The following is a 14,269-nucleotide window of genomic DNA, read 5'->3' as shown; positions in this document are numbered from 1 at the left end:
CCCAAAGCTACAAATAGTTCTAATGCATTTTTACTAGCTGCTAGGCTAACAGTTGCCCAAAGCTATGTAAGCTTTGTCTACATTAATGTCTTTAAAGATACCCCAATGAAGCTGTCAAATAGAAAATTCGGATACTTAACATATTTATGAATATTGCTTAAAGGCCCTTTTTACATTTTGACATGGCATTGCAGGGTATGCACTCAAATTAATTACGGTTCCACTCTATTTAGTGTCTCACAGCCTTTGCAGTGCATGCTAGCTCATACCAGGGTCCAGGCCCACCTAAAATGGAACAGGGCCCTAATTAATGCCATTAATTACACCTGTGTTTGACCTGACATGCTGTGGAAAAGAGTCGATTCCCTCTGGTAGCTGTGCGCTAGGCTACGTTAGCTCAAAGCTAACGCAGCGGTGAGCTGATCGCGTAACCTGCTGCCCCCCCCCTGAATCTCCCGCCCCCAAAAATCCAAAACAAAAACATTAAATGACTTTTATATCTTTTCTCTCATAATCATAATAATAATAATAATAACAACCACTGCATGGATCCACAGGTTGAACCAGAGTTGCACACACACAGCTGACAGTGAAGGGGTCAAACTGCGCGTGAATGGCTCGCGAAATACGCAAAAAGAAAGGAAAGAAACAGTTAAAAGTAAAAGCAAATGGCCACTCCCCAGCGCAAAATGGCCTTAGCAGAGAGCATGATGGGAACTGTAGTTGAAACAGTGGTGTGGACAGCCCCCCGTTTCTGCAACAGCAGAATCAAAATCTCCATCATTGTCGTCGTCGTCATCATCGCCTTCTTTTGATGTTTAGTTTTAATGTTTCCAAGGCAACGGTCTCTGTTGGACTGTGTGGTGAGGGGGGGGGGGGGGGGGGGGGGGGGGGGGGGGGGGGAGATGTGGTCGCCACGGGAACAGAGGTCAGAGGTGGCGTATGTTGATGACGACATGGGTGTGTGTTAAAGGAGCGTGGCCAGTTGGAAGATGTCCTGTGATTGGTCGGTTGGTCGGTTGGTCGTCGGTCAGGTGAGCAGAAACCTGGAGAGAGAGAAGAACAATCGTGTGTTCTGTGTGTGTGTGTGTGTGTGTGTGTGTGTGTGTGTGTGTGAGAGTGTGTGTGTATATTTTAGGAGTTACCGATTACTAGAGAAGTTGACAGTTGGACTTTTTGCGAGCTTTCCCTTGAACTGGACTCTTCCTGTTAATCTGGCGACAAGGTCATAGAAGATCTACAACACACACAACAGACACACACAACCAGACACACACACACAGCACACACACACAGACACACACAACAGACACACAGACCAGACACACACACAAACACACAGACACCACACAGAAACACACACACACACACACACAACACACACACAACCACACAACACACACACACCACACACACACACACACACACACACACACACACACACACCACACACCACACACACACACACACACACACACACACACACACAACACAATGATTAGGACACAATAACACACAGACCCGAGCCAAATAAACCTGTCTAACCGTGATTGAACTAGACAACTCGGGTAATAATAACAAATAAAAAATACATTTAATGTGTAATGTACTTCATGTTTACGCAAATCCCAAAGTGCTACATGATAAAACAGGTACGTGCTAAAAAAAGGAAAACACATGGAGAGCACGATAAAATAAAAAATAAACTAAAATAAAGTAAAACAATAAGGAAAAAGGGGGGGGGGGGTGGCGTGCGCGTGTATGTATGTGTGTGTGTGTGTGTGTGTGTGTGTGTGTATACTGTATGTCTGTTTGTGTATGCATGTATGTATGTATTGTGTATGTGTGTATGTATGTATGTATGTATGTATGTATGTATGTATGTGTGTGTGTGTGTGTGTATATGTGTGTATGTGTGTATATGTGTGTATATACTGTATGTGTATGTATATAGTTATGTATGTGTGTGTATACATACACTGTATGTGTGTGTCTGTTTGTGTATGTATTAGTTATGTATGTGTATGTGTGTGTGTGTTATAGTTGGTGTGGGTGTGTGTGTGTGTGTGTATAGTTGTGTGTGGTGTGTGTGGGTGGTGTGTGTGTTTGTGTATATGTGTGTATATACATTGGTGTGTGGTTGTGGTGTATGGTATTAGTTGTGTGTGTGTTGTGTGTGTGTGTGTGTGTGTGTGTGTGTGTGTGGTGTGTGGTCTGTTGTGTATGTTAAAGTTTTATGTATGGATGTATGTTGATGTATGTATTGTGTGTGTGTGTGTAATGTGTGTATATACTGTATGTGTGTGTCGTTTGTGTATGTATATAGGTAGTATGTGTATGTGGTGTGATAGTTGTGGTGTGTTGTGTGGGGTGTGTGTGTGAGTTGTGTGTGTGTGTGTGTGTGTGTGGTGTGTGTGTGTGTGTGTGTGTATGTTGTGTGGGTGTGGTGGTGTGTGTGTGTGTGGTGTGGACTCTGACGTTGATCTGCTCTTGGCCGAGGTCTCCAGGAAGGCGCAGGAGTTCCACTGGGGGCGAGGCCGGTGCCCGACTCCTTGGCCCACACGCGCTCCACTCCAGGTCGCACTTATTCCCCACCAGGATTCTAGAACCCCCCCCCCCGGATCACACACACTAATTAACTCTGCATCTTCAACGTGTTGAGAATTCAGTAAGCTAGAATGTTAACCGCATGTTGTCCCCATGTTGTCCCATGTTGTCCCCATGTTGTCCCCATGGTCTTGACCTCAGTGTGCATAGTTGTCTCATGTTGCCTCACGTTGCCCCATGTTTGGCCCTCATGGTGTGTCCCCATGTTGCCCCATGTTGCCCCATGTTGTCCCCATGTGGCCCCCATGTTGTCCCCATGTTGCCCTCATGGTGTTCCCCATGTTGTCCCCATGTTGCCCTCATGTTGTCCCCATGTTGTCCCCATGTTGTCCTCATGTTGTCCTCAGGTTGTCCTCTATCAATGTTCTTTTTAATTCCCCAAAATAACATGATTGATTCCAACGCTCTTTGCCAAGTACAAATCTCTACTTTCATTAATTTTGGGTCTTATTCAATTTTATAGCATTTGAAAAAACACAAGGGTTAACAGAGTACTGACCTTTCAAAGTAAAAGCATAGAGACAGAGCGCATTTAAATCCCAAAGGTTCGTCTGGTAGCAAACAGAAAAATGCCTAAAAGCTGCGATGTGGTGTGATGCTCTACCAACAGTATAAATAACCCAGAAATTAAGATTTTATAAGCTGCCCACCCCGAAAAATGGAGCTTTTCTGAAGACAGACGTGAGGAATCATCAGAATGGGGAGACTGAGGGATCCTGACACTAAGCTAACGTTATGCTACGTGTGTTAGCTTCGCTACAGATTACATAGTTATCCTAAAACTGACGTTTTGGATATTTGACTTAATTTAATAATAACAAAATGCTTGCTGCAGGGGGGGAGGGGGGGGGGGGGGGCAGTAGCTCAGTCCATAGGGTTGGGTTGGCAACCAGACGGTCGCTGGTTCAACTCCCCGTACAGACCAAAGTATGGTGGTGGGCTCGCAGCTGGAGAGGTGCCAGTTCACTTCCTGGGCACTGCCAAGGTGCTCTTGAGCAAGGCACCAAACCCCCCCCTAACTGCTTGGGGTGCCTTTCCATGGGCAGCCCCCCCCCATTATTACAATAACAAACATAACCTCAGGCATCGTGTCTTTCCACTCTTCCTGCTGATTCCTCCACCACGTATTTACTTTTGTCTTCAGAAAGCTCCGTTTTTCCGGGTCGGCATCTTGTAAAAACGTATGAGTTTTGGGTTATTTACATCGTTGGCAGCGCATCACACCACAAAGCAGCTTTGAGTCCATTTTCTATTGTCTGCTTCACGCAATGCAAAGTCAACGGAGCGCGGGGAGTTGTTTTCCCCGTCGGTGGGCGTGGCTTTCAGAGTCCAACGCGATGCGCTGTGTCTCTATTGCAGCAAGATGGTTCCATAATATTCAAAAATACGGGAAAATACTGATTACCCACGGAAGAAAAACATAAATCGGCACCTGTGGCTTTGCCTGCATTGTGATACAGTGCTTCATTAAGAGGTTTCACCATAGACTGTTAATATCGATATTTGTAAATATTTGTATATCAATATTTATACAGTCCATGAGTTTCACAGATAAATGCAGTACCCATTGTTGGCCAGCAGGTGTCACCACTTACATCGTACCAAACCCTTAAGGTTTGGAGAGCTTTATCCCCCCCCCCCCCATGACTAGTTCAACTCTAGTGCTAGTCAGTCAATCAAATACATGATTGGAAGACAATTGATCAACAACACTTAACCCATTAATTAGTCGTTATATATTATTATAAGTCATTTATTAAGCAGAAGGGCCAAAACTTCCATACTCAATGTGAGGAAATGCTTATAATGTTTGTGCGTGTCTGTGTGCATGTGTGTGTGTGTGTGTGTGTGTGTGTGTGTGTGTGTGTGTGTGTCGTACGTCCTCGGTGTCCTTCACTCTGAGGATCTGCTCTCGGAGGTCCTGCAGGTCGTTGAAGGTCGACTGAGCCGTGATGGAGTAAACCAGAGCGAAGCCCTGACCGTTCTTCATGTACAAGTCTCGCATCGCCGTGAACTGCTCCTGCAGACAGACAGACAGGTCAGGGGGACAGACGGGGGGTCAGGGAGACAGACGGGGGGTCAGGGAGACAGACGGGGGGTCAGGGGAGACAGACACGACAGAGCAGACCAGAAGAGGTGCGTCGCGGATTACAGACGTGTGGTCGTGGAGAGACAGATCGTGTGTGTTTGTGGAGACAGAGGCGGTGTCAGGAAGAGGAATAGCGCCGGGGTCAGGGAGTACTAAGCAGACCGAAGACTTTGGTGCGTTGGGAGACATACGGGTGGTTGAGGAGACAGACGGGTTGTTGAGGAAGACAGATGGTGTGTACGTGGAGAGCAGACTTGTGTCAGTGAAAGTAAACTAGACGGGGGGCAGGGGGACAGATAGACATGAAGAGGTGGTGCCAGCGGAGATCATACGGGTTCAGGAGACTAGAGATGGTTCGAGGGCACAGTGACGGTCGGTGACAGTGGGAGGCACAGACGGGTGGTCCGGAAAGAGAAGACAGACGGGGGGTCAGGGAGACAACGGTTGCGTGGAGACAATGGGTGGTCAGGAGACAGACGGGTGGTCAGGAAGAGGAAGACAGACGGGGGGTCAGGGAGACAGATAGACAGAAGAGGTGGTCGTGGAGACAGACGGGTGGTCGAGAGGAGACAGATGGTGGTCGCTGGGGTACAGACAGGGGTGTCGGGAGACAGACGGTTGGTCGTGGAGACAGACGGGTGGTCGAGGAGACAGACGGGTGGTCGAGGAGACAGACGGGTGGTCAGGAAGAGGAAGACAGACGGGTGGTCAGGGAAACAGAAAGAAAACCACAAACTTTGCCAGTCTGTCCATAGAGACAGACAGACAGACAGACAGACAGATCTTACTGTTCCTGCTGTGTCCAAGATCTCCAACATACACTGCTGTCCATCGACCTCGACTTGCTGGGATGAGACAGACAGAGAGAGAGAGACAGAGATAGAGACAGACACAGAGAGAGACAGCAAGAGACAGAGAGAGAGAGACAGAGACAGAGAGAGAGAGACAGAGAGAGAGAGACAGAGACAGACACACAGAGACAGAGAGAGAGACACAGAGACAGAGAGTCCTGCATTACCAAAGCTGTATGAGCAAATCTTTTGCCAAAATTTTACAATAAATGTCCCTGAAAACCTGAAGACTTTATGTCCATGTCAGCGGATTGGACCAAAAAAATTCGTAAAATAAATGTCTCCCAAATATGGTTTCTGTCATTTTAGGAAGTTCTGATCACACTGATCTAATTCTTCTTAAAAAATTTGATGCTATAAAAACCAGCCGAAATATATATATATATATATATATATATATATATATATATATATGATTAAATAAGTTTAATAAAATTCAATATTAAGTCACTATGATGAGAATTAAGTCCAAATTATTACAAAAATATTTCTTTTAACTAATTTGGACTTCATTTCTCATCATAGTGACTAAATATTGAATTTTAATTTAAACTTATAAATCATTTTCATGCACTCTGTTATTTTGATTATAACCTTTTGACCTTTTTTTGCCATTCTTATAAGAAATAAGATTCCATTTTGTCCTTTTCTACATTTACTCCTTCCTTTTCTTTGGCCTCTTCCTCTTTCTGGTCCACCTTCATCCTCTTCTTCATCCTCCCATTAGCCCCTGGGAACTAGTGTCCACAAACTGTCTCGCTTCACTCACACCAACAGACGGACAGACAGACAGACGGGGAGGACAGACAGACAGACAGGCCGAAGCGTTCTTACCTTCCTGTAGGAATCCTCTATCGTGGGGTCGTACTTCTCCACAAAGATTCCCTGGACAAACTGGACCGTCTGGAGAGAGACAGACAGACAGACAGACAGACAGACAGAGAGAGAAAGAGAGACGGGCATACAGAGAGAGAGACAGACAGAGAGACAGCGCATAGCGCATAGCAGACAGACAGACAGACAGACAGAGAGAGAGACGCATACAGAGAGAGAGACAGACAAGAACAAAAGAGAGAGAGACCGGGCATACAAGAGAGAGACAGTACAGAAGTCAACGGCAGACAACAGAAGAGAGACGGCATACAGAGAGAGACAGACAGAAGAGAGAGAGACAGACAGGCAGACTACAGAGAGAGAGAGAGACGGGCATACAGAGATAGAGAATACAGGAAGAGAGAGAAGGCATGACAGACAGACATAGACAGCTACAGACAGGAGCGAGAGAGAGACGGGCATACAGAAAGAGAGAGACGATAAGAGAGACGAGAAGACGGGCATACAGACAGAGAGCGAGGCATAACCAGAAGCGAGAACAGACAGCACAGGCAGACATATCAGAGATCAGATGATAGAGAGGAGAGAGAAGAGCAGACATGCAACAGAGAGAGAGAGAACAGACAGAGAGGCACAGAGAGAGAGAGAGAGACAGAGAGACGGGCATACAGAGAAGAGACGAAGGAAGAGACAAAGACAGAGAGAGGAGAGAGAGACATAGAGAGACAGAGGCAGAAACAGAGAAGAGAGAGACAGAGAGAGAGAGAGAGACAACAGACATAGAGAGGATACGGGCATACAGACAGAATACAGACAGAGAAACAGAGAGGACAGAGAGAGAGAGAGAGAACAGAGAGACGGTGCATCGACAAGATAGAGAGCAGACAGACAGAGACAGAGAGACGAAGAGAGAGATGGAGAGAGAGAGAGAGAGAGAGCAGAGAACACAGAGAGAGAGAGACAGAGAAGAGAGAGAGACATACATACCGATGGAAGACGCAACATACGAGAGATCAAGAGCAAGATCAGAAGAGAGAGAGAGACGACAGAGACATACAAGAGACAGAGTAGACAGAGAGAGAGAGACAGGCAGTGAGATAAGAGAAGTAGGGCCAGTAATGTTAATGGTTCTCTGTTCTGTCTCCATTGAAAGTCATTAGAATGAAATAATGTGACACATGACACATCTCCATTATATCATCTGAGCAAAGGACTGCATTGTAGGGACACTGTGTGTGTGTGTGTTGTGTGTGTGTGTGTGTGTGTGTGTGTGTGTGTGTGTGTGTGTGTGTGTGTGTATGGTTGTCTGTCTGTGGGGTGTGTGTGTCGCTCTCTCTCTCTCTCTCACTTTCTCTTATCTGTGTGTGTTTGTCTCTGTGTGTGTGCGTGTGTCTGTGTTTGTGTGTCTCTGTGTATGGTTGTGTGTCTGTGTGTGTCTCTCTCTCTCTCTCTCTCTGTGTGTGGTGCGTGTGTCTCTGTTTGTGTGTCTCTGTGTATGGTTGTGTGTCTCTGTGTGTTTGTCTCTGCGGGGTTGTGTGTGTGTGTGTGTGTGTGTGTGTGTGTGTGTGTGTGTATGGTGTGGTGCTGTGTGGTCTCTCTCTCTTCTCTCTCTCTTCTCTGTGTGCGTGTGTCTCTGTTTGTGTGTCTTGTGTAGGTTGTGTGTCTCTTGTGTGTTTGTCTCTGCGGGGTTGTGTGTGTGTGTGTGTGTGTGTTTGTCTCTGTGTGTGTGCGTGTGTCTCTTGTTTTGTCTTCTGTGTATGGTTGTGTGTCTCTGTGGTTTGTCTCTGCGGAGTTGTGTGTGTGTGTGTGTGTGTGTGTGTGTGGTCTCTGTGTATGGTTGTGTGTCTCTGTGTGTTTGTCTCTGCGGGGTTGTGTGTGTGTGTGTGTGTGTGTGTGTGTGTGTGTGTGTGTAAAGCCTAAAGACGATTCACAGAAACAGAGGGACATCAGTCAGGGACGTTTGAGTGAATGAATGATTTGTTGGTTAGATTTTATCGGCATCGGGTTTAAAGTCTCAAACACAATTTCAGGATTTTGAATTTTTTAATTCAAAAATAGTTGTATAGTAGTATTAACTGAATAGTTGACAACAAATCCATTTTTTATACTTGCAGCTCTTATAGAAACACCGGAGCAGGAAGAGTAAAACGGTTTAATAACTTACCAGAGCTGACTTGCCGACTCCTCCTGATCCTAAAACAACCAGCTTGTATTCACGCATCCTGACTGTCTGTCTGCTGGGCGAGAGACACCCACAGGGAGAGAGAGAGAGAGAGCGCGCACACACACACACACACACACACACACCACACGGAGATAGGAGAGAGAACGAACGAAAAAACACACACACACCACAACCACTTGCAGAGACGCGGACCACACCCACACACACCCACACACACCCGGAGATAGAAGACAGAGAACACCACTACACACAGTTAGAGAGAGAAGAAACACACACACCCACACACACACACACACACACACAGTGAGAGAGAGAGCGAGACCACACACCAAATGGAGGAGAGAGAGACACACACACACACACACAGGGATATATAGATCACACACACCCACACCCCACCCACACACACACACACACCCACAGGGAAGATAGACCACACACACACAACACACCCACACAGGATATAGATAGATAGATCGCACACATACACCAAACCACCCACATTTAATAGAGATGATATACACACCACACAACCCACAGGATGAGGGAGAGACCACACACACAACCCCCACATGTAGATGGAGAGATAGACCCACACACACCCACCTGGAGGAGATAGAGAGACCCACACACACCCCCCAGTGATTGAAGAGAGAGATGAGAGACCCACACACATCGAACAGAGGAGGTTATATGTTTCACAGTCAGCCAATCACAAAGAATCATTACTACATAGCACACCTGGAGCTGCAAACTTCAACCCACACACACACACACACACAACACAACGCACACACACACACACACACACACACATCGAGGCACACAAACACACACACACACACCACACACACACGCAGGTTTCCTCCCTCCTCACTGGAGTCTAATTACCCTCATGGCATGTGGGTGCGTTCATACAACTGAGAGAGGTCAGTGAAAACAGCTCACAGCTGTGGTGATGTCACAACTGTGGAATCCTTCCTGGTTACTGTCGCATGCAACCCTTGTGTGTGTTGTGTGTGTGTGTGTAGTGAGTGTGTTTGTTACAGTAATGCCTCGGTGCACACACACACCGACGTCGCGGCACACAACACACACACACACACACAGCACACACACACCCACACACACACACACACACAGCCACACACCACAGCCCACCACAACACACACACAACACACCCACACACCAACACACACAACACACACACACACACACACACACACACACACACACACACAACACATTCATCATCACACACACACCACACACACACACACACACACACAACCCAGGCAGACTCTTATTAACAGATGAGAAGCTCTCTGTATGACGTGTGGGTTGTGTGTGTGGTGTTGTTTGTTTGTGTTGTGTGTGTGTGTGTGTAGACATTAACATTCTCTCTCTTCTAACCGCCTTTTCCCAGTTTGGTATTTTACCCAGAATTTCATTGCGTCTGGTTTCCACCAGAAGACGCTCCCAACGGCCATGGTAGTGAATGCGTTGCATAGTCTTCCACCAAGGACGCTTCACCCCGTCCCCGTTAGTGATGGTTGCAATAGTCTGTCCACCAGAGAGACGCTCTACACGTCCCTGTTAGTGATGGCGTTTGCATCAGTCTGTCCCACAGGGACGCTCATACACTGTCCCCGTATCGTGTATGGTGTTGCATATTCTGTCCCACCAGAGGCCTCTACAACGTCCTGTTAGTGATGGGTTTGCATAGTCTGGTCCACAAGAGGCGGCCTACAACGTCCCTGTAGTGTATGCGTTGCATAGTCGGTCCACCAAGGACGTATCTCAACGTCCCCTTTGTAGTGATGGCGTTTGCATAGCCTGATCCCCCAGGTTGGACGCGCCTAACACTGCCTGTTAGTGATGGCGTTGCGCTGGTCTGTGCCCCCAGAGGACCAGCTCTTAACACCTTAGCTCAGTCGTCCCGAGGACCTTAAACGTCGTATTAGTGCGTTGCATAGTCGTCCACTAGAGGTCCTCTACAACGTCCGCTTTGATGGGCCGTGCATAGCTGTACCCACAGAGGACGCTCTACACGGTCCCTGTTAGAGGCGTTGCATAGTCTGCACAAGAGGACGCTCTGCAAACGTCCCTTGTGATGGGCGTTGCATAGTCTGTCCCCAGAGGACGACTCTACACACGTCCTGTTAGTGATGCGTTGCTACGTCTGTTCCACCAGATAGACGCTCTACAAGTCCCCCTGTTAGTGATGGCGTTGCATAGCTGTCCCCCAGAGGACGCTCTACAACGTCCCCGTTAGTGATGGCGTTGGCATAGTCTGTCCCCCAGAGGACGCTCTACATACGTCCCTGTTCGTGATGGGTGCATAGTCTGTCCACCCAGGGCTCTCACAACGTCCCGGTTAGTTGATGGCGTGTGCATAGTCTGTCCACGAGGACCTCTACAACGTCCTGTTAGTGATGGCGTTGCATAGGTCTGTGCCACTCAAAAGAACGCTCTACAACTCCCCGTTCTTAAGTGAATTTTTTGGCGTTGCATAGTCTGTCCCCCAGAGGACGCTCTACAACGTCAAATAAACAAACAAATAACAAATTATTACCATATTATCTTAGTGAGAATAACTACAATTAACTAATGTTAGGGAATCTGTTTAGGTTTTGTTACATGTTTCTGGATTTTTTTGTATATCGGCCAATATCTCGGCATATCAGATTTTTAAATAACCAAATATTCGTATCGGTATCGGCCTTAAATATCCTTTATCGGTCGGACTCTAATGTGACTATTTCATTTAAAACAGATACTGATTTTGCTGCTTAAAGACTGAGGAGCCGTTAGCTTAGCTTAGCTTTTTACTGAGATGATCTGTAGATATGTTTGATATCTTTTCTGTTATTCTTTAATTTTTCCTCATGATTTGTTTATGCGAGACGAGATGTCTGTTAAATAGTCCTCTTGTAATCCCATAATGGGCCAAAAGAAGAAATGAAATTAAACTATAATAATTAAATATAATATTAATATCATGAAGTCGAGTTTACATTCATTCCCATTAGAACTGGTTAGGATGTGCTCATGTGTTTAAAATCTCGACTATCTGGACTATTTTCCCTGATGTTGAGGATGCATTGAAGCCGGTAGGTGGAGTCTGAGATGTCCAGGTGTAATTGAACGCATCACCAGAGGTGGATTTCAGCGCCCGGAGGTCTGAGTTTGATGCAACAGGTCCGGGCAGGTTCAGGGACTCGCAGGAAGTCCCCGACTGAGGCCGATGCAGGGAACATGAATCAGGACAGAATAAGAGACGTCCTTGTCCCCGAGAGGGGGGGAATTTGGTCTGGTGCATAGTGCTAAAATCTATCTACAAACACATCACACACACACACACACACACACACACACACACAGGTAACAGAAAACCAATGTGAAATCAACATAAAAACATGAAGATCTTGAGATCAACGAAGCATCTTAGGACATAAAGTAAGGACCATAGACTGCATCTTACTAATTAATATTAACAGTCTATGGGAGAGACATTTAAGACTGTACAGATAATAGGAAATCTCCAAAAGTGGCTGAGAATTAGAGTGCAAAGTGCAAAAAAGTGCCGTTTTATTTATTGCCTAACCCTATTACAACTGGAGTCCAGCAGCTTGAAGGACGTCGGGACACGCGATGACGTTATTTAGACGTCGGCACGCGGCCTCGTCTCCCTGACGGCAGGAGTTCAGATTCAGGAAAGCGAGGGTGGAGAGAGCTCTCCAACAGCCTGCTCCTACCGGCTCTGCATGGGCTTGTTCTCCTCGTGCTGTCGACGTCTCGTACGGACGTCTCTACCTGACGGAGCGTGTCCACTGGTAGCTTACCCGTCAGCGTCTATGTGAGCAGCCGGGCAATGCATTCTGGGAGGTTAGAGTAACTGGGCGTGCATAAAGCCGAATCGAGGCAACTTTATTGCGAGCATGTATGAAGAATGGAGGAGCGAGGATGGAGGAGCTAGAGTGGAGGAGCGAGGATGGAGGAGCGAAGATGGAGGGGCGAGGAGCGAAGATGGAGGAGCTAGGGTGGAGGAGCGAGGATGGAGGAGCTAGGGTGGAGGATGGAAGAGCTAGGGTGGAGGAGTGAGGATGGAGAATGGAGGCGCGAGCATGGAGGAGCTAGGGTGGAGGAGCGAGGATGGAGGAGCTAGGGTGGAGGATGGAGGAGCTAGGCTGGAGGAGCGAGGGTGGAGGATGGAGGGCAGGATGGAGGAGTAGGCTGGAGAGCTAGCTGGAGCGAGGTGGTGGATGAGGGCTGGAGGAAGGAGGAGGGAGCAGGCTGGAGGAGCTAGGCTGGAGGAGCGAGGGTGGTGGATGGAGGAGCTAGGATGGAAGATGGAGGAGCTAGGCTGGAGGAGCGAGGGTGGTGGAGGGAGGAGCGACGAAACGAGGGGGGGAGCGAGAGCTAGGATGGAAGCATGAGGAGCTAGGCGAGGAGCTGGCTGGGGATGGAGGAGCGGGAGGAGGAGGATGAGGGGCTAGGCTGGAGGAGCGAGAATGGAGGAGCAAGGAGCTAGGATGGAGGAGCAAGGCTGGAGGAGTGAGGGTGGAGGAGGGAGGAGCAACGAACGACGATGGAGGAGCGAGGAGCTAGGATGGAGGATGGAGGAGCTAGGCTGGAGGAGCGAGGGTGGAGGAGCGAGGATGGAGGATGGAGTGGGGATTGGTTAGGGTGATTATACCAGGGTAAGCCTAAATTTAAGATTGAAACTTTAAACAAACAAACAATCAAAGGGACGTTGTAGGAGCGCCTCTGGTGGACAGACTATGCAACGCCATCACTAACGGGGACGTGTAGAGCGTCCTCTGTGGACGAGCTATGCAACGCCATCACTAACGGACGTTGTAGAGCGTCTTGTGGAACAGACTATGCAACGCCACCACTAACGGGGACGTTGTAGAGGTCTCCCGGTGGACAGACTATGCAACGCCATCACTAAAGGGGACGTTGTAGAGCGCTCTGGTGGACAGACTATGCAACCATCACTAACGGGGACGTGTGAGAGCGTCCTTGGTGACAGACTATGAACACCACCACTAACAGGACGTTGTAGAGCGTCCCTGGTGGACAGACTATGCAACGCCATCACTAACGGGGACGTTGTAGAGCGTCCTCTGGTGGACAGACTATGCAAAGCCATCACTAACGGGGACGTTGTAGAGCGTCTCTGGGGGACAGACTATGCAACGCCACACTAACAGGGACGTTGTAGAGCGTCCTCTGGTGGAAGAAGATGCAAACCATCACTAACGGGGACGTTGTAGAGCGTCCTCTGGGGGACAGACTATGCAACGCCATCACTAACAGGGACGTTGTAGAGCGTCCTCTGGGGGACCGAACTATGCAACGCCATCACTAACAGGGACGTTGTAGAGCGTCCTCTGGGGGACAGACTATGCAACGCCATCACTAACAGGGACGTTGTAGAGCGTCCTCTGGGGGACAGACTATGCAACGCCATCACTAACAGGGACGTTGTAGAGCGTCCTCTGGGGGACAGACTATGCAACATTTTTGAAATATTCATTCATCAGAATCATTTGTCCTTATAAATGATTCTGATGAATGAAAATTGCAAATTTTGTTAACTATCACAATTCTTTTGATAACTTTTTGAGAGTCAGGCGAGTCTATACGCAAATGTTTGTGCAGATTGGACAATAATAATAATAATAATAATAATA

General features: G+C 47.7%; 1 protein-coding gene and 1 pseudogene across 15 annotated transcripts in view; both read right to left on the bottom strand.

Moving 5' to 3' along the window:
- Window positions 1-14,269, bottom strand: part of nrcama (neuronal cell adhesion molecule a) — a 1,100,153-nt gene that overhangs the window by 961,255 nt on the left and 124,629 nt on the right. The window lies entirely within an intron of this gene.
- LOC116673164 (ras-related protein Rap-1b-like) overlaps window positions 21-14,269 on the bottom strand; it is a 15,697-nt pseudogene continuing 1,448 nt past the window's right edge.

Source organism: Etheostoma spectabile, chromosome 23 (assembly GCF_008692095.1).
Source record: "Etheostoma spectabile isolate EspeVRDwgs_2016 chromosome 23, UIUC_Espe_1.0, whole genome shotgun sequence".
In the NCBI taxonomy this organism is placed as follows: domain Eukaryota; kingdom Metazoa; phylum Chordata; class Actinopteri; order Perciformes; family Percidae; genus Etheostoma; species Etheostoma spectabile.
The sequence above is the reverse complement of the archived record's forward strand: the minus strand, read 5'-3'. Positions and strand labels throughout refer to the sequence as shown.